This window comes from Lissotriton vulgaris, chromosome 2_1, assembly GCF_964263255.1.
Source record: "Lissotriton vulgaris chromosome 2_1, aLisVul1.2, whole genome shotgun sequence".
NCBI classification, from domain to species: domain Eukaryota; kingdom Metazoa; phylum Chordata; class Amphibia; order Caudata; family Salamandridae; genus Lissotriton; species Lissotriton vulgaris.
The window spans coordinates 654741160-654766445 of record NC_141687.1 but is presented as its reverse complement, the minus strand read 5'-3'; positions in this window follow the sequence as shown (position 1 = coordinate 654766445).

Genomic DNA, 25286 nt, shown 5'->3' with positions numbered 1-25286 from the left:
TGGGAAATTGTATAGGGTAAAACACGTTTTGAGACCCCCTTTTTTCTCAGCCCCCGCTTGACGAATCAAGGTGAAACTTTTAGGATAGGAGCGGACCGAAGCACCCCACGAGTTTCAAAAATGTTGCGGTACCAAAACCCCAAATGGGAGGAAATAGGGAAAAGAGACTGAGACAATTGGAATCCCTCTATATATTGCTACTCGATACCAAAATGCCCAACAGACTCAATACAGGGGAGGATTTGCAATTTTTTTTAAGAGACTTCTGTTGTATTTTACCTTTTTGTACTCATATCTTCTGGATGGATTTATTGTTGGCATTCTTTTCACCGGTCTTTTAGCCAGTCTTTTCCTCTGTTTTAAACTGGTTTTAACCTGTTGGTTTTTACTGGGTTTTAGTACTGGATTTTTAGACAGCTTTTAGTTGCTACTTTTTTATCCATTTGTTTGTGCCAGTTGACCCTTCCCTCTTTTTTTATGATTGTGTAGTCACCTGAGATCAGTCATCCATATCTCTATTTTTGCTGTCAGTCTGCTATTCTATACCTGCTTATGCACTTGCACTTTATGTATTTGATATTCTGCCCTTTGTGGTTTGTTTGCTAATATGCTCATTTGCACCAGTGCACTTGCACTTTATTCGTGTCTTTAATCCCATTTCTTGATATCGCCTCCTTTTTTTATATACAGTTTCTTGATTTTGTGTATATTTATTTATCATGTGTAAAAAAAGGGGTTCCAAAGACAACCAGTAACCAAAGACCCTTTTTGTTGCCCGGCGGTATCGCCTCTATGACCCACCAAGGTTAATCAAATGAAGAAGCAGGCGCTGGAGACTGGAAGGCAGGAAACGAGGATTTTATTCTCTCCGGAGGAGAACACATCAATTCAGACAGCAAGTATCGTCACGAGGTGCTCTAACCACATCTCTGAGGCCTGGCCTCTTATACTAGGGTTTATGACCTTTATTGCACATAACACATTCTCGTAACACTTTGGTACTTGAAAGAACATCCTCGGAATCTCCCCTTCAGGCCCGTTCCCACATACATTTACAGTTGGATTCCCCACCCCGGTCACAACAGGTGATGGTTGCCGCACAGCAGGGCATTCCGCCGATTCACTGAATGCATGGGGGTTGATCGGATCTCATAGGGTGGGGGCTTTGATCGGCTCGAGGGTCTTTTGATGGGGAGGGGAAGCTTCCTACTGTACGGGGTAATAAACAGTATCCGCAGGGCCAGGTGGCGGCCTGGGAACAAGGAAGACAAACGGGGACACAGGAAAAGGGGGTTTGCATCAAAAGGATCTGTGGCCATGAAAGGAATGAGGGGAGGTGTTGCGCTGGGAACAGGATGGGGTTCCGTGGTGAAGCTGCGCTGAAGAGGGGTTTATGACCCAGGGCATGAGAGAGCGGGGGTTGTCAGTGTGCGGGGGGATGCTTGCGAGGTTAAGAGAGAGAGAGAGACGCGCTGGCTATCAGCGAGGGGCAGGGAGGCCATGGTGCTCAAAATGGCTGCCGCTTACGCGCACGAATGGGCTCGAAAAGGGGGCAAGATGGCGCCGATAATGTTCACCAAGTTTGTATTTATTTTCCACAGTCCTCCCTTTAACATTTCCAAGACATCTTGCTGGCCTATTTCCTATCTACACCTATATGCAGTGATCATAAGTAAGGGAGAGGGGACTTAGGCAAAAGAACTGTGCATAAACATCACATTATAAACACCATATTAAAAAATCTCGTCATCTAGTAGGCGGGTTCATCGTTAAGTTGGTTGCAGAAAAAGTCATCGTAATGCAATATCAGACTAGAAGTACGTAGCGAGGGTGTTGGGTACAGATCATAGATACTTATAGTCATTTGGAATAAGAACTGGTAAGTTATCATATAAGTAAGTCCTTTTTGTATATGGCGGGAGCATAGTTAGTCCAATGGTGATTGGGAGAGAAAGGAGATACAGTAAAAATATCAGAGTTCTCGTTGTCTTTTGTCGTCTTCTGTCGGCACTGTTGAGCACCTGGATTACCTATCAACAGAAATGTTCATGTGGATTGAGTCGTTGGGGGTCTGCGGGTAGGGGTGCATTTTGTTTGGTTTTCGTCAGACCTCGTAGGAGAAATGCGTTACGGTTTTGGAGCAGGTGCATCTTCTTCCGTAATGCAGAGCATAGATTTGCAATGGAAAATGCAATTGTTCCAGAATTGTGAGATCTGTTCGTTTCTTGAGTCTGTGGTGGGCATTTCCTGTTGCTTCCATCATCTTCGAGGTGCTTGGTAGCGGGCAGAACCACAGACTTTGTTTATCTTTTCTTCGGGGGCGACCCTTGGTGGAGTTCTAGGTCACCGTTCTGGGATTTAACATAGTTCGTGGTCTACTTAGTCGGAGCTCCCTCCCTTCTGACGCGGGGAGTACTCTTCTCTGGGTAGCTCAGTAGGATTTGGAGGAGCTTGGGAGTTCGGGTGGAAAGGTGCGGGTGTGAACAGTCCTTATGGTAGGTCGGAGGAGGAGGGGATGGAGCAAGGCCAAGTCGGGAACAGATCAGGGGGACGGAGGGTTTGCGACAGGCGGGTCCGTAACCATGTTCAGAGAGCGGGGACTTTTTGGCACACGTTGATCATAGAGCAGGGGCTTCAGGTCAGCCCTTTCCTTAGCTTTGTTTGAAACAGTGCCCCGTCCTGCGACTCCTTACTGCTGTGGTCTCGCCTCGGCCTCCGTCGCTGATGTTCCACAATCCGCAGTCAGGCCGCGTGCTCCCACATCTGGTCTCTTTCTCCTCCGACAGTGATACCCTTAAATGAGTGTTGAAAAGACAGTCTTTAGAGATTTTGCAGAAAAAGGTAATTACATAAATCTATTTTCTCTCCCAACACCAAGCAACTGGGGTAAGCACTCGCTACATTTGAGATTTTTGCGGCTAACGTATAAACAATTGATGATGGGTTTGCTGGAATTCTTACAACCTCCTTTTGTTGGCTAATTCTTTGGCGCTTTGATGATTATTACGTTCATTTGTAATAGGCACGAGGTCTGGTACTCATTTATTGCATACGTCTATTACAGTAGATGTCGGTTCTTCTGGTAAAGACCCATTTCCCTAGTACGAGTCTTGCAAGGCTAGGCTGGTCTTCAGGGCCTTGTATTTTACGAAAAAGTGCAACGTGCTATTCACCATAGTCTGATAGGCATCCTTCTGAGGGATGAACATAGGCTAAACAAGTCTTCATTACATCAAAACATCTTATTTTCAGCAAGGCTTACTGCAACAAGTTCTTTCGATTTTCGATCTAATTTTTTAACTTTGCACACATCTTTCTAACTTTCTATATAAATCCTCGCAACCTGATTACTACAAAAAACTCGGGGGGTGGTTTGCGATAATTATTAAACTTATCCTCGGGGAAGGTGGGATCTTATGGAAAACAATTAGGAACACAGCGAATTGGAGCAAGGGGCGTTTTTCAAGTTCTCGTTCAGGGCAGCTGATACCAAACTGGGGGCATTTTGGGAAGACGGGGGTGTCTCGATCATTTCTTACAGCTTGGGGTATGGAGATAATTTGGAATGGGGATGGTCGCATTACCACAGACATATTTTACCATAGAAGCCACTGACAAATGGTTCCCTGAGAGTGGGTCAAATTTAGGGAACCTTAGTCGTCTTACCTGTCCCTTTCCTTTCGGTCAATTTAAATTTCATCCATATTTTAGTAGAAAAGGAGAGGTAGTAACGTGGTACCGATACAATTTTATTTAGGACAAATTTGTGCAAATACTTGTGGTATTTGGGGCCAATCAGGAGGTGCACCAGGTTCGCCAATTAGGTGCCAGTCGCTAGGAAGAGGGAAAGTGTGGAGGGGTGGAAGAGTGAGAGAGAGAGAGAGAGAGAGAGAGAGTGAGAGAGAGAGAGAGAGAGAAAGAGAGAGAGAGAGAGACAGACAATAGGCCAAACAGTACACGTGTGACATGGAGAATGACCGTGTATTGTTTGGGCTATTCAGTGCGTTACCTAACGTTTAGACGTTTTCGGGTCTGTGTTAGGATGTAGGAAGCATGCAGTTTTGGGACAGAAGAGCATTAAATCAGGTACAAAAAGGTCGTGCATTGGGTAGGGCGTCTTTTTGTGTCGTCCTGCAGCGTTAATCCGTTTTCATGCATCGGGCGTGACGTGGCTCCAGATCCCTTACGATACTCTAATCGGGATTCTAATGTAACCTGCAGAGGGAAAAAGGGGGGGGGGAGGGGGAGATGGGGGAACAACATTCGAACACATCAAATGTAAGGGCACGAAAGTCCTTTACTTACCGCATACTCGTACTTATCTCTTCGGGATATAATCCTTAGGGTCTTGGTCTCTGAAGTTTAAGGGGGCGGGCAATGTGATAGGTGGTTCATGGGGAGGTTCGAGGATGGCATTAAGGATCGTGTGTAGGGAAACGCTAAAAAAAGATCAGAGGTGCCTAGCGTGAGGTACCCGGTTTTGTAGATGTATCCGGCCATCGGGGTCCTTAAATCGTTCCCTAAAGCTGTGATGTTCTAAGGCATATCAGTTCTTCGTTCAACCCTGTACCTGTGTACCTTCAACCACCATAACTTTATAGCATTTTATCAATCACACCGCTTTACTTTACCCATTCTCAGAAGTCGAGGTCCTTCTTCATACATTAGTTCCTGAGCTTAGTCGCATATTTTGGAGGCAACGTATCATACCTTTGATTCGATCATCGATCCAGGGCCGAACAACCATTTCTCAGATAACCTTAAAAAAAGAGCAGAACGGTTGCGCACAGAAAAACCCTCCCACTGATTCCCACATTTACAAAAGTATGTGATGCCTATTCATAGTTTTGAAGACCTTTATTTGCATAATTATTCAGTACGTAAAATGTGAAGAGTGCAATCATATTTTGGCCGGACATGTCGACGATGGAAGCACATGCAGTAGGGGGTTATTTTGTGGCACAAGAACATGTTAAAAAGGGCCTAATTAATTATTTGCAAGTAACTAAAAACATTTCATTGCGTGACGAGGGGATCAGGGGCATTTCAGTTCATAAATGGAAACACAGTCAAGCTCATCAGAATCACATTTCCTAGATGTAAACCGTGGGTGTGCATCATAAGCGACGTTATGTACCAGTTACAACAAATATCAAAAATAAATTGTTCATTGAAATCAACATTTTACGGAACCCCTTTCAAATGTTCGCCAAGTGAACCCTCCTCCCTTTTTCATCGAGTGCGCAATGGTTCGTATATATATATCTTAGTACATCAAGTTTCATTAGCTAAGGAACACCACGAGGCATCCGTTAGTTCCTATTGATACCGGCGCCATTTTGGGCGAGGCCGGTTTAGTCCGGAAGTAGCATCAGAGGAAAAAATGTCCCCGACGATTGGCGGTTGGACCAGAGTCCCTTTCGGCAGTTCAAAAGAGAACTGTGCTAACAGAGGGGCTGGTGGTGTGGACCGTCAATCAAGAGAGGGAGGGGGTAGAGTCTTTCTTACTGGGTCGTGTTGATGTTCGGCCGGAACTTGTTCGAGTTCGTTAGCCCATAATGTTCCTGGGTGGTTCAGACGGAAGCTGATGCAGACACGAGAGCACCGCCATCTTGTTGCTGTGCCGTGGTTATTTCATATGAGATCAATGCAGCTGTTCCTCACCGGAAGCCTGAAGGGGCTGAGGGCCCTTGGGACTTTGGTAGAATCTTCAAAGTCGAGGGGACGTTTGTCGATGGTGGGGGCTTGCGCCCAGGTGGGCAAGCGCCCGAGTTGTAATTTCGGACAAAGTTTCTCCAGCGGCCTAGACCCGCCTTTCGAGGGCCCAGACGCCATTTCGCGACCCTGCGGCAGCCACCCTTTGTCGTATCCATCAGGAGTGGAAGAAACTTCTTGTGATGGCGAAGGACAGAACATCATGCTGCTGGAGCAGGACATTTTGGTTCGGGGCGCCAGGGTGCAGCAGTGGAGCCTTCATCTGGGGAGGTGAGGGAGGCTCGTCTCTGCCGTCTCCCTCTCCCGGCGCATCCCACGCCGTCCCTTTGAATCAGGGGTGCACATGATGACCACCCTACACCCCTGATTCCGACTCTTGGGGGACCATTGTACATCCGGTGCTCCGCAAATATACCAGTCGGGCGTTGTATGTCTTGTGCTGCGAAAATATACCAGTCGGGTATGATATGTCCTGTGCAGCGTAGGTATATGGCCGTCGCCCGGCTGGAGGACATCGGCGCCGGGCCAGGGCAGGGAAGCCTCCTACCTGTGGAGGTGGGAGAGGCTCGTCCGCGTCGCCTCTCCCTCCCTGCCCACCCTGCATCCGTTCGATGGAGGAATTCGTGATGGCCGGACCAGGAGATACGAGGGAGGGGGTCATTTGCAGCCGCCCCCTCCCTACTCGCGGCCCGGGGGACGCCATCCCTGGAAGGGTAGTATGGAAAGACCATTTCATTGCCTGCTTTGTGGAGTCTCCAGTACCTTCTCGCCAGCGATCTCTTTTTGGCCCATGGTTGCTGGCAGGCCCCGCCCCACACGTGCTATGTGTTTCGGATGGGCGGGACCATCGAACTGTTACATTTCGAGGACTTCCGGAGTGAGCATAATATGTTCTGTATTTTTCCTATTAGTAAAGTTTTGTTTTAGAGAGAGTTCTACTAGTTATTCTATTTACTGTTGGTTGTGTGTTTTCTTTACCGTAATTAAATCCTAAGTTATATAATAGACGCTTGGTTTCCTTGAGTCTTTTCTCTAACGGGGGGTTGTTTACACTGGCCTGCAGTTGTGTTTGGTTTTCAGAGTGGGGGAGCAACAGAGAGCAATCAGTCCCAGAACTCTAACATGTCGTTAAAATTGGTCTGACGAAATCTGTGCCATCGAGCATAATCAAACGGGGTGGTTCTGTCTGTCCTGTCTGCACTAGTCTGATTGGTTTTTATCTCGTGCCTTTTCCCTTTCTGTCGGCCTGTTCTTTCTGTCGACCCTCCGTTCTTACCTATGCTCTGCAGAGTCGGGCATTGGGCTTTCCAGTGTCCAAGACATTTACAGAAAGCACATTGGTTTTGTTTTACATCTGTTCGTCCTGTGCATAGTGTCGGGGGATTACCTTCGGGTCGTTGTGTTCCGGGGTTGACTTGTCGGCACACCCCTTTACACCGTTCTCTTTTCATGTCTACTCCTCGGGACTGTGCCATCGCTGGCCCTTCCCTTTGCCTACTAGACGTTTGGAGGGTTGTCCGTCGTGTCCCCTCATCTTTTCTAAATTCGTCGCCTTCCCTTCGTCGTGTGGCTTCTTTGCGCCACATGCCGAGACTATCGAGCATAATAGGTGTTGTTTCATTCCTACGAAGGGCTATTTCTACCGTTTCTATTTTGTCAAGATCAAAGGATCCTCTCAGTGGCCACTGACTTTCTCGATCCTTTTTCGTATATTTATGCCATAGCTCACTATAGGCTATAGCGATTAATCCATGCTTCATGAACATGTCCTTATTAGGGGTGCCTTCCAGCGGAGCCGGATGGTTCATCTCTAATAAGCGGTCCGGGTAAAACAGGCTACTAACCAGTGGGGAGAAGACAGGCATGACGGATCACAATGGGATAATAGTCAGCACTACCTATCTTATCACTGCGCGCAAAGACTAGACAGAATATTTCTATTCTACGTTGTTTGCACGTAGTGAATACCTCATGAACCAATCTTGAGCAATCAATGTTAGGTCAAAAATAAAAAATCAATATGGTCAATGGGAAGAATAAGTAGGCTCGCAAAGGTTCGCGTCACCTACCCTTTCACTATCTGCAAAGAGGGGACCTATTCTTTCCCTGTTTGCAGACAGAGAATCTCCAGAAAACAATCTATAACAGTTAATCAATGGGGGGAAGGGGCAATTGTTCAATGGGGGAGAAAGATAGGTCCGACGGGTGCGTACCTATCCTTCGCTGTTTATAAAGGGAGAGCCTGTTGTTTCTCCGTTTGCAAACAGTGAATCTCCAAATAAATTAACAAAAAGTAATACTAGTATTTTCTCAACAATTATCAATCACTTTCAATTATCTATCACTTTCGCAATTCGTCGTGTTTACACGACCTTACCCGGACCGCATGGACAGTTTCCTGTCTTCCGAATCCAGCGCCCGATCGTCCTCTTCTCTTCGTACTTCTCGTGGCACTCCTGATGGTTCCCAGTCAGGACCGCAGATCACTCGGGAGAGGTCTGTTCGGAACCAGTGAAGTTCGGATGATCGGCTGTCAGACGAGGGTCTATCGGACAGGGTACCTTCCGATCGTTGCAGTCGTTCACTCTGTCGTTAGGACCTCTCCCACTGGATCCGCGAGTCGCTGATGGGCCCCACGCTTGGGACGCCAATTGTAAAAAAAGGGGTTCCAAAGACAACCAGTAACCAAAGACCCTTTTTGTTGCCCGGCGGTATCGCCTCTATGACCCACCAAGGTTAATCAAATGAAGAAGCAGGCGCTGGAGACTGGAAGGCAGGAAACGAGGATTTTATTCTCTCCGGAGGAGAACACATCAATTCAGACAGCAAGTATCGTCACGAGGTGCTCTAACCACATCTCTGAGGCCTGGCCTCTTATACTAGGGTTTATGACCTTTATTGCACATAACACATTCTCGTAACACTTTGGTACTTGAAAGAACATCCTCGGAATCTCCCCTTCAGGCCCGTTCCCACATACATTTTCAGTTGGATTCCCCACCCCGGTCACAACAGGTGATGGTTGCCGCACAGCAGGGCATTCCGCCGATTCACTGAATGCATGGGGGTTGATCGGATCTCATAGGGTGGGGGCTTTGATCGGCTCGAGGGTCTTTTGATGGGGAGGGGAAGCTTCCTACTGTACGGGGTAATAAACAGTATCCGCAGGGCCAGGTGGCGGCCTGGGAACAAGGAAGACAAACGGGGACACAGGAAAAGGGGGTTTGCATCAAAAGGATCTGTGGCCATGAAAGGAATGAGGGGAGGTGTTGCGCTGGGAACAGGATGGGGTTCCGTGGTGAAGCTGCGCTGAAGAGGGGTTTATGACCCAGGGCATGAGAGAGCGGGGGTTGTCAGTGTGCGGGGGGATGCTTGCGAGGTTAAGAGAGAGAGAGAGACGCGCTGGCTATCAGCGAGGGGCAGGGAGGCCATGGTGCTCAAAATGGCTGCCGCTTACGCGCACGAATGGGCTCGAAAAGGGGGCAAGATGGCGCCGATAATGTTCACCAAGTTTGTATTTATTTTCCACACATGTATTTATTGCATTTGCACTTTATTAGTATATTCATTGCTCATTGTATGCAAATGCTTTCATGATTAGTGTGTGTGCACATGAAGTACGAGGAGGAGTCATAATTTCACCAATAATGAGTCTTTGATGACATGTTATATTGTAATTATGGGATTTCGACTGCATGGTGATAATTTGATGCATTCACAGCAATAGATTTGAGGTAGCTGACAGCATCCTTTCATGATGCTTGTTCATTGATGAGAGGTACCCGTAGTGTGCCCCAGGTTTTGAATATACACATCATCTAAATAGGATTAAGTTGTACATTTATGCAGCTATATATGGGCTATACCACTACAGTCTCCTGAAGTTTATTACATGTAAAAAAACGTATTATCCAGGTTTGACAAACTATGACGTTAATAGCGGCCTTGTGAAAGCTGTAAAACCCCTTTTTTTAAACATTTCTGCACTTGCACTTTATGGTATATTTCACTACATCAGCCTGTTTTTACCGGCATCTGTATTACAGAATATTATGTTTTTTGATCTGGGAGAAATCTTCTAACTATGGATTTACACTGCAGTGTTTTTCCTTAGACTGTGTAAATTAATTGATTATATAATATTGAGTATTTTATACCTTTTAAGTAAGTCTTTCTTTGTTGATAAATGTATTCCTCCCAATCTATGTAGTATGTTGTTTAGTTCCATGGTATGCTGTAATAGGCTGATAGGGTACTGGGTTAATGGACGTCACTATATAGGTTGTAAATGGTCCTAGCATGTCATGTGATCAATGCCATGGAAACATGGCTGAAATGTGTCATGCAGTTCTTCACGCAATAAAGAGCACTTTATGAACTTTCATGTACGGTGTAGTCTGCACCTGGTTACCCAAGGAGTTGGAGTTGCTGGCAGCCATCTTGGGACCAATATACACAATAGTACCCCATTGAAATGCATTGTAGTGAATCGAAGATTTTGAGGGTTACCAAAAGGAGAATCATAAAGGGTGATAACTGACGTTAGTTACATTAGAATTCATTTGTTGATGGTACCATACAAATATCAGGAATTGTGGTGTGTTCTAAGGTGATTTTACCCTGTGAAAAACCTTCTGCTGGGATATCATGTTTGAGAGAAAACTGAAGTCAAAATGAGAGCATATTTTCTGTATATTCACATTATCTTTCTCAGTCATGTGAGAATGAAGTCTGTCATTGTCAGTAAATCATGTACATCCAACAAGGGCAGAGACTGTCAGTTGATTCCTTTATGTTCTACTGCAGCTTCCCAGAGTGTTCTAAAGAACAACTCGAGCGCTAACAGCCTTGCTTATGACAAAAGTATGGCACACCTGAATCCATCTTGATTGGAATAAACTGGTAACACTTAAAACATTTAATTTCAAAAGGAATAAAATGAAGGGGTTAATTTTGTCATAGAAATTATGGTTAGTGCTGTAGACTGAAAAATGAGGACATGTTTCAAGTGTGATCTCAAATATCTTCCTGTTATATTTCAATAGGAGCAGCCTGTCAGTTAATGCCTTTGTGTTCTACTCCAGCTTCCCAGAGTGTTCTAAAGAACAACTAGAGCACTAACAGCCTTACATATGACAAAATTATGGCACATCTTCAGCCATCTTGATTGGAATAGACTGGTAACACTTAAAACATTTAATTAGGGCATGTTTTAAGTGAGATCTCAAATCCTCTTCTATTTCATTAGAAAATTCTGACATGCAGACTGAAACAATCACTTTCAATACCAGCAGTAGACTTCCAGTTAACTCCATGGTGAGCAGTAACTTTACAACAGTGATCTAATGAGCAACTAGAGTGCTAACATTCAGAATGTATGCCAAATGTGTGACATATCTGAATGCCTTCTTGATGGAATCAAAGTAAAAAACTGAAAGCATTTCCTATTGAGGAGACTGCAGTAAATGAGGAAATTAGGAAACTTCATAACAAATAATTCTGCCAAGATGGCCACCAGAGAACAAATAGCCCGATGTAGCAAAAATATCACCCAGATATAGCCCACATATAGCCCAATGATAGAAGTGTGCAAAACACTTTTAATTTTTAGTTTTTCTGCAGTTTTGTATAGTGCAGACTGGTCAGGTATTGGAGCGTTACATCTTACTTGGACCTCTTATTGCGTATTTTGAACGAAGTACATGAGATTGATCTTGCGAAACATTGAACTTTACGATTCTGTTAACCTGAAGTTGCTCTGAACTGGGCTTTGTAACACCTGTTTTTACCTGCTGGTGTTAATTAATTCTCACTGTATTGTATTAAGAAAGAGGATTTACTGTTTTTATGTAGACTTTTATGATCTATGGTTTTAAATCAGATCTAATAAAGTTTCATGAATTCTATGGCAGGACAGAGGCGAGAATTATGCATATCTTTCCTCACTTCATTTGCATAGCAGTTCAAAGAAAACGTAACACAACAATCATTAAACAAAAGTCTACACAACCCATGAACCATTAGGGGGGTAGTCTCATATGCAACTATAGTCCAATCATATCACATTCCATCGTATGTAATATCGTGACGTCCCTTCTGCTTCCTCTTACTTCACTGCTCATCAGTTAAGTGCATTCCTTACATCCTAGGCTTAATCTGACGTTGTTGCTGTTTGTATAGTGGTTTCTTGTGCACGTTATTAGCATTATTGTCTTGGTATTGTTTCATATTCCCTGTGCAGCAGCATCTTGCCCAAGAGTGTTCTCCCCCTCGCAGTTTCTCCCACTGTGCGCCCTGCGCACGGTGAGATCCTGTCAGGTGCGTCTGGTCCGAGTGAGGCAGCTCCGTAAAGCACTCCTGCTGGTCTTTACGCGTGTTTGGGAATCCAGTCACTCCTTTAGTGTCCGCTTGATTCCCGACCAACCCTCACCTAATTTTTACACTGCTAAGCAGTGATTTCCCCACAGGGTCACGTCTATTCTTACAACAGCTTCGGGGAAAGCCCAGCTGTTGAAGCACCGGCGAGGGGGCAGCCTTAAGGATTTTAAGGGCATTTGTTCTGTGCTCACACCCTCTGCTATAATGTCTTCTCCAGAAGACCACTTTTACTCCTCCTACCAGGAAGTGGAGGAGGAATGGCCCCCCAACTTCTCCCTCCAGCAGTGGACCAAGCCCTCTCTTTAGCTATTTCTAGGGCGATGGCTACTCTAAGGGATCAGGTTGATAAGCTGGCGAAAAGCATCCCTGGGGTGTTCAGTGACCCAGATCTGGTGGTGGGGCGGGTCCCAGTAGCTCCCTGATGGGGAATAAAGGGGCCGTTAAGCCTAACGCTGGGCACTTGGAAGGATTTGCTAAACATACGGAGACCTTTCTCAAGAGTGCGCAAACGCTAAAACATTCACCCTGCCAGGAGGAGGAGAAGTCCGGAGAAAATTGCGACGCTGTCACCACTATTGTACACCCCGATGGCGGGTTTCCCTTAGAGGGAGAGGGTGTATCGGAGGATAATTTTTCCGCTGATGAGGATAAGGACTCGGGGCATCCCTGGCATCCAGAGTCCCACTCTTCTCAGTCCCGGGTTGTGGCGACGGGGCCCACTCGGACATGTTCTAGCCTACCCAAATTTACCATCGTAGGTTGGCGGACTCCTGACACCAAAGTGGCAGAGTATGTGGTGGGGAAAATCCATCAACCCCTTGATAGGGAGGTCAGGAATAGGATGAGGGGAGAATGCCCCAGGCCCTCACTGAAGGGGAAGGTGGCACACATGCCTGAATTTGATGAGAAACTATGTACCCAAGAAAGGAATTGATAATGGCTTGGACATGGTGTGGCCCTTGACCCAAATTATTCAATTGGCGAAGCGTTCAAAAGAGTCAGGATCCCTTTTGTCCACACATATTGTGGCTGGGTGGGTGCACTACTCTAAACCCTAAAATACTACCCCCTATACCACCCAAACATCACTGCACTACCCTAAACCCTAAAACACTACCCCCAGCACGACACCCTACACTACCTAAACATAACTGCACTACCCTAAACCCCAAAACACTACCAGAGCACGACTCTCTACACTACCCAAACACCACTGCACTACCCTAAACCCTAAAACACTACCCCCAGCATGACCCCCTTCACTACACACACACCACTACACTGCCTTGAACCCTAAAGCACTACCCCAGCACGACTCCCTACACTACAAAAACACCACTGCACTACCCTAAACACTAAATCTACCCCCAGCATGACACCCTACACTACACAAACAACACTTAACTACCCTAAACCCTAAAACACTACCCCCAGCATGACCCCATTCACTACTTAAACACAACTGTACTACCCTAAAACGCAAAGCCCAGCTTGACCCCCTTCACTACCCAAACACCACTGCACAACCCTAAACCCTAAAACACAAACCGCTACACTACACAAACATCACTGCACTACCCTAAACCCTAAAACACTAGATCCCAGGACAACCCCCTACAGGACACAAACACTACTGCACTACCTTAAACCCTAAAACACTACCCTTACACAATCACCCATGTACTACCCTAAACCCTAAAACCCTACCCCCAGCAATACCTGCTACACTACACAAAAACCACTGCACTACCCTAAGCCCTAAAACACTACCACCAGCATGACCCCCTACACTACTCAAACACCACTGCACACCCCTAAACCCTAGAAAAAGAACCCCACACCAAGCCCAATCCCCCTACCTTGAACCCTAAAACACTACCACAGCACGACTCCCTACACTACCCAAACACCACTGCACTACCCTAGACCCTAAATCTACCCCAGCACAATCTCCTACACTACACAAACACCACTGCACTACCCTAAACCCTATAACACTACCCCCAGCACGAAGCCCTTCACACACACACCACTGCAGTGCCTTAAACCATAAAGCACTACCCCAGCATGCCCCCCTACACTACACACACACCACTGCACTCCCCTAAACCCTATATCTACCCCCAGCACGACCCCCTACACTACCCAAACACCACTGCACTACCCTAAACCATAAAACACTACCCACAGCACAACCCCAACACTACCCAAACACCACTGCACTACCCTAAACCCTAAATCACTACCACTAGCATTACCCCCTACACTACCCAAACACCACTGCACTACCCTAAACCCTAAAACACCACCCCCAGCACAACCCCCTACACTACACAAGCACCACTGCAGTACCCTAAACCCTAAAACACTACCACCAGCACAACTCCCTACACTACCCATACACCACTGCACTACCGTAAACCCTAAAGCACTACCCGCAGCACGACCCCCTACACTACTGCCCTACCCTAAACCCTAAAACACTACCCCAGCATGAACCATATACTACCCAAACACCACGGCACTACCCTAAACCCTAGAAAAAGAAGCCCACACCAAGCCCAATCCCCCTTACCTCTCACTCCTCGCTGTTCTTCTCTCCTCGCGGTTCCTGCTTCACGTCGTCTCTAAGGGGCAGTGCACGTCGTTGGAGGAAACAGAACAGCCTCTGTTTCCTTACAACAACGTAGATCGTCTACATGTTTTTTAGAACCCCGGGTCATTTACCATACATACCCTTACAACAAAATGTGTTGTAAAGGCATGCGTGGTAAATGACCATGCGTTCTAAAAAAATGTGTAGTAATGACTTCGCGATGTACAAACAATGCGTGGTAATGCATGAGTTGTAATGGTATCACGAAGTAAAAAAGTCATTGTAACGACTGTTTACCGATCGAAGATGGCCCCTGTTCTTCAGTGAGAAGTTTATTTGATTAATTAGGAGGAAGGAATGTGGGGTTTTTACCGGAAAGTGCATTCCCTGCTGTTGTATTGTGAAAGTGTCCGTGTGGCCTGGGTTTACTTTGGGTGAGAAAGTGTAAGAGTCTGGATCTAAAGGAGTTCTGTTGTTGGACGGGGCCGGCCGACACGTCATCAGTAAACATAGCTAATGGAAAGTGTCCTCCTTGAAGTGTGGAGCAGTGCCATGAGAGGTCAACTAGTGTGTGTCCCACCGCAGTATGACTGTACCGCGTGAAACATGTGTAGGAGAGTAGGGTCTGCTTCTTATGGTTACCCCCACTTTTTGCTGTGTTTCACTGGTTTTTCGACTTTAGCTTGGCTATGGCCCTGCTAATCAGGACCGCAGCCTAGCTGTTCTCTCTCTAAATTAATTCCATGTGCATTAGGTACATACCAGATTGGTTACTGAGTTACCTTGTGAGCACCGAGTATATGGTCCTTTAGGTACCAAGGGCATAGGTACCCTAGAGGCCTACCAGGGCTGAAGCATATATTATGCCACCCCTGGGAAGCCTTCAAATATGGCACCCCCGGTCTGCACTTGCAGCCTGGATAAGGTGGTGTAAGCACCTCTTACTGGGATAGAGTATACTTATATCCACCGTTTAAAACAGACACAGATTAACCTATAATTCACTAATATGGCAGGCCTTGACAATCCTGAAGGCAGAGTGCTTGGTTTTGTGTGAAAGGTTGCCCTAGCATGAGCTCAGCCCCTCTGCAGCTTTCGGAATCCCTTCCTTAGAGCTGTTCTGTGCTATGGCCATACCATATACTCTTAAGTGCATTATAATCCTCGCGGTTTATGCTAACTTTGGTTTGGCTTATCAAAACATGTCATGTTTGGTTTCAAACACTTTGGAATACTTCCCCACCGCCAGTTCTGGCAGCGGGGGTAGCATTCCACCTTCTAGAGGGAGAAGACATGTACACACTGGTATACCCGCTTAAAGTTTTACAGAGCCTCAGCATCACAAAATGGATGCTGTTGCCACAGACACGAGTCTGACCTCCTGCTGCTGAAAGAAACTCTGGCAGGGGAGTCCGGGAGAATAGGTTTCCTGTCCAGGGAGGTACCAGCACCTCCCCAGACAGGCTTGAGTGTATTGGGGCAGGGTGGGTTGTAATCAGTGAATGCTTTTGAGACACTTCCTGTGGCACACAAGGTGCTCAATGCATTTCCCAGTTCAAACCGGTTGCTGGGGTACTCAGCCCCAGCTCTGGCATGAAACTGGACAAAGAGGAAGGGTATAACCACCCCCTCCCCAGGTCCTCTCATCGGTGGGACCCTAGAGTTAGTCCATCCCCTAAACTTAGTATAAGTAAAGGAACCCAGTCCCTAGGACTTTGGATTACCCTGGACGAAACTCTGAAGATGAAATCCTGGACCTTCCAAATTCCATATCGACTGGATAGTCGCAAACCTGAGACCCACAGCCATCATGAGAGACATGGCAGCAGAACTCCTGGACATCTTGCAATTTTGCAACTGCACCTACTTCCCGAAGTTTCTCGAAGTTGTGCATTGGGCCCGAGCACCTTTTGCACCAAAGCTGAGAGGCCTACACTCCATGAGTGTCCAGTGAGTCCACTTTCTTCACTGCAGCTTGAGGCTCCTTTGCAATCCTAGTCTGTTGGCTAATGGGTCCCCACAGAGGACAATCCTTTGTTTCTTGATCTTTTCTGGTTGCTCTAGATGTGCTCTAACTCCCCTCAAAAGGGTGAGTCCCTCAGACCTTGCTGGTCTGCACCAAAGCCAATCATGTTAAGCACCGAAGCCAATCATGTCAACTTGCTTGGGTTGCTGTTGCCAAGGCTTGTTGGGTCCAATCCGGATACCAACACTGCAGCACTCGACATCCTTTATGGGACAGCTCGAATCCAGCTCCTGGTCATCATCGATGCCTCCTGGTCCTCGTGGATGAAGAGTCAAGCTTCACCTACTTCACCTTAAAGTACCCGACATTGGCTGGCATCTTCCTGTCACCCTCCTGGTCAATGGTTAGTGACCCGGACTCTGTCCCCTCTGCTTTCAGGTTCTTCAGATCTATGATCCAACCTTGGATCCACCTGGAAACATTTCCTTGGGTTGCCAGCAGCACTTCTTTGCAGCTCTCCATTGGAATCGACGACGAAACCGACAACAAAAGACAGCTACGCACTCGGCTTCCCTGGGTGAGGTAACCTTTGTACTCCGGTGCTCCCGTGGGTCTTGACTCTCGAAGTGTCTAAGTCTAAAGGGGTTCCATCGTAGTTCACTCCGAAGTGTCCCTAATCTTTAAAATTGTAACTTGCTTTTTCTCCATAGAAGTCAATGGTGATTCACGGGAATGTTTAGACACTGCACATGTCCCCCATGGGTCTCCTGCATCCCTACCTTGGGTGGTGCTGATTGCCCTAACCGTTCTACAGGCCCTAGGCCTCACTTCTATCCCTCATGGGGTTCTTATACCAATATTTTAGTATATGTTTTCTGAGACCCCTAGGGCAAAACGTATATACTGTACTATTTACTGTGTGCTATTTAAAGTTCTTGTGTTGTACTTTGCCCTCTAGCCTCATAAAGAGACTAGAGGGGTTGTATTTAGAATAAATACATATATTTTATAAATATACCTTGTGTGGTGTACTTTCATTCGATCATTCAAGAGATTATAGACTGGTAAAAACAAGCTGCTTTACATTCCTTCAAGACTTACCCTGAAGGCTGCTCTCCACAGCTACCACTGGGATAGCTTTCTATAAAAGTTGTCTGAAACCTACCATCAATAAGGGTCGCTTGAAATGGTGCAAGTTGCCCACTAGAATAGTGGACAACATATGACAGGCCAACTTCTCACGTCATGTGCCACCTCCAGGGTACGGGAGGCAGAAGCGTCATCCCAGGTCCTCCTGAAGACTGTTGTAGCACTAATTCTACATTAATAGGTACTAGGGCATTTTAACTTTGTTATTCCTGCCAGATAAAAAGAGAAGATCCTGTGTTATTGACTGCCCTCATTACCTTTCTTGTGGGTTGTGGTGCTTGTAACTTCGCTGTCCCGCCAATGCACACGACTGGGCACCCCACCTTCTGTGCCATCTGCAGTGCCTCTGCCTTTGGATCACTGATTTCGTTTTTGGAGTGGCAACATAAACAGTTGCTCTCAAAGGACTAGCTTGAACACTTAAGTAAATATCCCCTGCACCAGCATTCCACTGAAATTCTTTCCTAGTTCTCCCACATCGACGAGGATGTCATAATAGCACAGCTCCGCCCACAACACCGTATGACATCATCTGAGCCATATGAGGACCTCGTGGGCGTGCTGACGTCAGTTCCAACCAATTTTTTCTGTGCCACCCAGGCAAACAGGCAGACCGAGACATTTTCACATGTATACATAGCATAATATATGGCAACATTTGCTGCCAATCACTAGTGTGTAACATAACTTGCAAACGCCTCATTTTCATTCCAACTCTCGCCATTACTGAAAGTTTTCTGGGAGTGACCTCCCCTCCGCTCCAACGAGTTGCTGCTAATCACAAGTGTGGAGGGGAAAGGGTTTACTAATGAAATTCTGCGGGGCACTGTTACACTGCTAATCACAAGTACTGAGGGATCATTAATGAAACACTGCGGGGCGTTGTTGCATGATGTGTGAAGCAATACGCCAGCGACTAGATGTGGCAAGGTCTCTGTTTACAGAGCACGAAGAAGCAGGCCAAGCTAGCACTACGAGGCCAACCACTGGAGAAACCGAGACAAATCAGACTTTAAAGCAACAGTTGTACAGACTAGAAAAACTGTGCAAGAAAGAAATAAACCGTAGCTGGGAAGTTATCTCCCTTGACAATTACATCGAGGTGGGACGTGTCCTAAGGGGACTGACAATGTTGGTGACCCCCACTTACCAAAACCCCAACCCCAGCTATTTGAAGAATGGTTGAATCTCATGGCTGGCACATGCAAGCAAATGCTGGGACTGCTTTCCAAATACGCGGCATTGGAACTGCCGCAAATTGGGGAAGAACTTAAGGAACTCCGCGAAGCCTTAAGCAAACTACCAGAACAAGATGAAATAAATAAGTTCATCAAAGAAATGGAGGTACGACTAACCAAATATGAGGATGGAATTAAGGCTAGGATACGCTGGAAGTTTATCAGAGGCAAAATTGATTATGCGCATCCTCACCTTCGGCAGTAAATATGATGCCATTAGGAAAGACTACAAGAAGATTGAGGCATTACGATTACAGGAGTCGGAGACCTCGGGCTCGAGCTCCGCTGCACCATTGGATGATGAGGAAAGACAAGGGAAACTGGGATTGAACAAAGGTCTTTTTACATCACTGGAGGAATACTGTTTTATGCAACTGAGCCTCAGCGCCACCAAGAAACCAGCGCGAGCAAGAGGAAAAGGCGGAGGCAAAGAACAAGGAAAAGGAGAAGAGAGAGGAGAGGAGGTGAAGGCCAGCGACAACTCAACGCCACATGGGCGAGGCATCAGGCGTTCAGAGACACACAAATGATGGGTGAGCATTCCAATTCTAATTTTACTATCATCACCCTTTCCTCTCATTTGATTACCCCCGAAGAAAGATCAGTATTAGAACTAGGCCTATCTTTCTGCCCTACAGCAAACTTTGACTTTGCAAAAATACGCATGGATTTGTTTTTATGTATGCGCAAGCTCAAGCTCATGAAACTTTACTCTCTGAAACAAGGTACAGGCATGAGACAGTCAGTCAATCCTCCTACCCCCACGGATGTCACAGTTTCCATTGGTGATATCGAAACCCTGGTCGCCATGAGGGAAATACAGATAGAAACTAGGAATTGGGAGACGGATTGAGACCTCTTAATAAGCATGGACATGGAGGTCAGCAAAAGATCCCGAAATTATTTTAAACCAAGGTCAAAATTAAATCCCATAACCCCACATGATGGAATTGACACATTCCATGAAGCCGTACGTTCTGACTTGTTATCCGTATGGAAAAAAGATGAGAATCACTTTGCCAGAAACTGCAGCACAAGGAATGGGCCTGCAGTCACTAAAACTTGTGACCACCTTTGTTATCAAGCCCTCTGACAGGGGGGCAATGTGGTCCTGTGGGATATTAACAAGTACCGCACAGAAGCCAAGAGACAACTCGAATTCTATGGATGCTATCTGAGATCAAGTCTGGCTAGGTACAACAAAAGCGGATGTATTTCACTACAATGCATACTATTATAACGCATGCTATTACAACGCATTTTTTACAGCGCAAGTACCATTACAACAAATGTTTTTACCACGCATACCATTACAACGCGAAATAGGAAAAGTAAAGGAAAAGTACAAAAACAACGAAAACAAATACAACGCATACCATTACAATGCATATTTCAATTAAAAAAAAAAATTGTTGTAAAATAACTCCTGGGACTGGATGCAGGGAAAATAGGGGTTTTGGGTGGGGAAGTGTATTATAAAATAGTAGAGTACTACACATACATTTGAAAAATGAGCATGTTTTTTTAAAACGAATACTCAAGTATTAAAAAAGGTACTCGCGTAATTAAATAAATTCTCGAGTATTAAACAATTTTTAAATAATATAAACATTTGTTGAAATCATTATCATTAATACCCCAAAAAATATTATTAATCAGAAGACCATGCAAATTATTTAAGAAAACAGCAAAACAAACACATAGCCTCCATTTTGGAGATTATGCCAAAAATGAGTCCTACAACTATTTTAAAGTAACAAACACAGAAGCACAGTAAACAAAATGGTGGTCAAAACGAGACACTGCACACAAAACTTTTTAAATAGAATTTTAAATTAAACGTTTTCACAGCAAATCAATACCTTTAAATAACCAATCCTAGCGATACTTTTCTCGTAAATTATGATGAGAATCATAAAAACCTATTAAATACGAGTAATACTCCATTTTGAATTCAGTAGTAATTCTACTACCAGAGAGAGCAGTCCCGACATTCTGACCCTCTGACCTCTTGCCACAGTGAAGAACTCCTACTTAAAAGATATAACTCCTATCGCACAAACAAGTAAGTTTAAACACAAACCCAAGTAAAGATCTGTAATTTAAAAATGAATTAATAACATATTATTAAAACAAAAATATTATTATGTTTCAGATTTTGACAAACATTTGCCATCACTGTAAAAAAACTTTCGTCATTTTTACAAAGTGAGAAGAGATGTAAGTACGTTTATATTTTAGTAAAATATTATTTGAACGATTTTTTAAAGTGTCACATAATAAAAAGTTGTCGTTATGTATCTTTTAAATTAAAACGTGATTATAATAAATAAAAAACAAATCTAATGTGCTACAATCAAAAACATAAAAAATATTTAGTAAGCTTTACGTTGTTTAAATTCAAATTTTTCAGTTTACTGAAATTTTCTATGAGGACAAAACATCGCCATCCTTAAAAGATTGAAAGAAAAAAAGAACGGATTCTAAAATTTCTTCATAAACTAAGGTAACCAATTGAAAGTTTTCGCAATTAAATGATTTTTTTCCAAAAATGCTTATGCATGTCTCCAAAAAGTAAAAAACTATGTTTAAAAAGAAATAAATATGTTGAATAATATTTCTCAATTTCTCACACAATTTTAACTAAGTTCAAAATGTTTAAAATAACTACGACATTTTTCACTCAAAATAGTAGGGTTTTTAAAGAACGAAAATAACCTCCATAAACTCGTGTTTACCACACATGTGGAGAAGTGTGGCTCACCGGTTAGAGGAGGCAGACCCGGACGCAGAGTAGGGAAAGTGAGGGATAGTGTAGGGGTGTAATTTACTATTCTAACTCCAGGAAGGTGCAGCAGTAGGGAAAGTGTTGGATAGTATAGTGGGGTAATTTACTATTCTAACTCCAGGAAGGTGCAGCAGTAGGGAAAGTGAGGGATAGTGTAGGGGTGTAATTTACTATTCTAACTCCAGGAAGGTGCAGCAGTAGGGAAAGTGAGGGATAGTGTAGTGGTGTAATTTACTATTCTAACTCCAGGAAGGTGCAGTAGGGAAAGTGTTGGATAGTGTAGTGGTGTAATTTACTATTCTAACTCCTGGAAGGTGCAGCAGTAGGGACAGTGTGGGATAGTGTAGGGGCATAATTTACTATTCTAACTCCAGGAAGGTGCAGCAGTAGGGAAAGTTAGGGATAGTGCAGGGGTGTAATTTACTATTCTAACTCCAGGTAGGTGCAGCAGTAGGGAAAGTGATGGATAGTGTAGGGGTGTAATTTACTATTCTAACTCCAGGTAGGTGCAGCAGTAGGGAAAGTGATGGATAGCGGAAGAGTGTGATTTACTACTCTAACTCCAGGAAGGTGCAGCAGTAGGGAAAGTGAGGGATAGTGTAGAGGTGTAATTTACTATTCTAACTCTAGGAAGGTGCAGCAGTAGGGAAAGTGAGGGATAGTGTAAGGGTGTAATTTACTATTCTAACTCCAGGAAGGTGCAGCAGTAGGGAAAGTGAGGTATAGTGTAGGGGTGTAATTTACTATTTTAACTCCAGGAAGGTGCAGCAGTAGGAAAAGTGAGGGATAGTGTAGGGGTGTAATTTTCTATTCTAACACCAGGAAGGTGCAGCAGTAGGGAAAGTGAGGTATAGTGTAGGGGTGTAATTTACTATTCTAATTCCAGGAAGGTGCAGCAGTAAGGAAAGTGAGGGATAGTGAAGGGATATGATTTACTATTCTAACTTCAGGAAGGTGCAGCAGTATGGGAAAGTGAGGGATAGTATAGGGGTGTAATTTAGTATTCGAACTCCAGGAAGGGGCAGCAGTAGGGACAGTTAAGGATAGTGTAGGGGTGTAATTTACTATCTAACTCCAGGTAGGTGCAGCAGTAGGGTAAGTGATGGATAGTGTAGGGGTGTAATTTACTATTCTAACTCCAGGTAGGTGCAGCAGTAGGTATAGTGATGGATAGTGTAAGAGTGTAATGTACTATTCTAACTCCAGGAAGGTGCAGCAGTATGGAAAGTGAGGGATAGTGTAGGGGTGTAATTTACTATTCTAACTCCAGGAAGGTGCAGCAGTAGGGAAAGTGTTGGATAGTATAGTGGGGTAATTTACTATTCTAACTCCAGGAAGGTGCAGCAGTAGGTAAAGTGAGGGATAGTGTAGTGGTGTAATTTACTATTCTAACTCCAGGAAGGTGCAGTAGGGAATGTGTTGGATAGTGTAGTGGTGTAATTTACTATTCTAACTCCAGGAAGGTGCAGCAGTAGGGACAGTGTGGGATAGTGTAGGGGTGTAATTTACTATTCTAACTCCAGGAAGGTGCAGCAGTAGGAAAAGTTAGGGATAGTGCAGGGGTGTAATCTACTATTCTAACCCCAGGTAGGTGCAGCAGTAGGGAAAGTGATGGATAGTGTAGGGGTGTAATTTACTATTCTAACTCCAGGTAGGTGCAGCAGTAGGGAAAGTGATGGATAGTGGAAGAGTGTGATTTACTACTCTAACTCCAGGAGGGTGCAGCAGTAGGGAAAGTGAGGGATAGTGTAGAGGTGTAATTTACTATTCTAACTTTAAGAAGGTGCAGCAGTAGGGAAAGTGATGGGATAGTGTAAGGGTGTAATTTACTATTCTAACTCCAGGAAGGTGCAGCAGTAGGGAAAGTGAGGTATTGTGTAGGGGTGTAATTTACTATTCTAACTCAAGGTAGGTGCAGCAGTAGGGAAAGTGATGGATAGTGGAAGAGGGTTATATACTACTCTAACTCCAGGAAGGTGCAGCAGTAGGGAAAGTGAGGGATAGTGTAGAGGTGTAATTTACTATTCTAACTCTAGGAAGGTGCAGCAGTAGGGAAAGTGAGGGATAGTGTAAGGGTGTAATTTACTATTCTAACTCCAGGAAGGTGCAGCAGTAGGGAAAGTGAAGTATAGTGTAGGGGTGTAATTTACTATTTTAACTCCAGGAAGGTGCAGCAGTAGGAAAAGTGAGGGATAGTGTAGGGGTGTAATTTTCTATTCTAACACCAGGAAGGTGCAGCAGTAGGGAAAGTGAGGTATAGTGTAGGGGTGTAATTTACTATTCTAATTCCAGGAAGGTGCAGCAGTAAGGAAAGTGAGGGATAGTGAAGGGATATGATTTACTATTCTAACTCCAGGAAGGTGCAGCAGTATGGGAAAGTGAGGGATAGTGTAGGGGTGTCATTTAGTATTCTAACTCCAGGAAGGGGCAGCAGTAGGGAAAGTTAGGGATAGTGTAGGGGTGTAATTTACTATCTAACTCCAGGTAGGTGCAGCAGTAGGGAAAGTGATGGATAGTGTAGGGGTGTAATTTACTATTCTAACTCCAGGTAGGTGCAGCAGTAGGTAAAGTGATGGATAGTGTAAGAGTGTAATGTACTATTCTAACTCCAGGAAGGTGCAGCAGTATGGAAAGTGAGGGATAGTTTAGGGGTGTAATTTACTATTCTAACTCCAGGAAGGTGCAGCAGTAGGGAAAGTGTTGGATAGTATAGTGGGGTAATTTACTATTCTAACTCCAGGAAGGTGCAGCAGTAGGGAAAGTGAGGGATAGTGTAGGGGTGTAATTTACTATTCTAACTCCAGGAAGGTGCAGCAGTAGGGAAAGTGAGGGATAGTGTAGTGGTGTAATTTACTATTCTTACTCCAGGAAGGTGCAGTAGGGAAAGTGTTGGATAGTGTAGTGGTGTAATTTACTATTCTAACTCCTGGAAGGTGCAGCAGTAGGGACAGTGTGGGATAGTGTAGGGGTCTAATTTACTATTCTAACTCCAGGAAGGTGCAGCAGTAGGAAAAGTTAGGAATAGTGCAGGGGTGTAATTTACTATTCTAACCCCAGGTAGGTGCAGCAGTAGGGAAAGTGATGGATAGTGTAGGGGTGTAATTTACTATTCTAACTCCAGGTAGGTGCAGCAGTAGGGAAAGTGATGGATAGTGGAAGAGTGTGATTTACTACTCTAACTCCAGGAAGGTGCAGCAGTAGGGAAAGTGAGGGATAGTGTAGAGGTGTAATTTACTATTCTAACTCTGGGAAGGTGCAGCAGTAGGGAAAGTGATGGGATAGTGTAAGGGTGTAATTTACTATTCTAACTCCAGGAAGGTGCAGCAGTAGGGAAAGTTAGGTATAGTGCAGGGGTGTAATTTACTATTCTAACCCCAGGTAGGTGCAGCAGTAGGGAAAGTGATGGATAGTGTAGGGGTGTAATTTACTATTCTAACTCCAGGTAGGTGCAGCAGT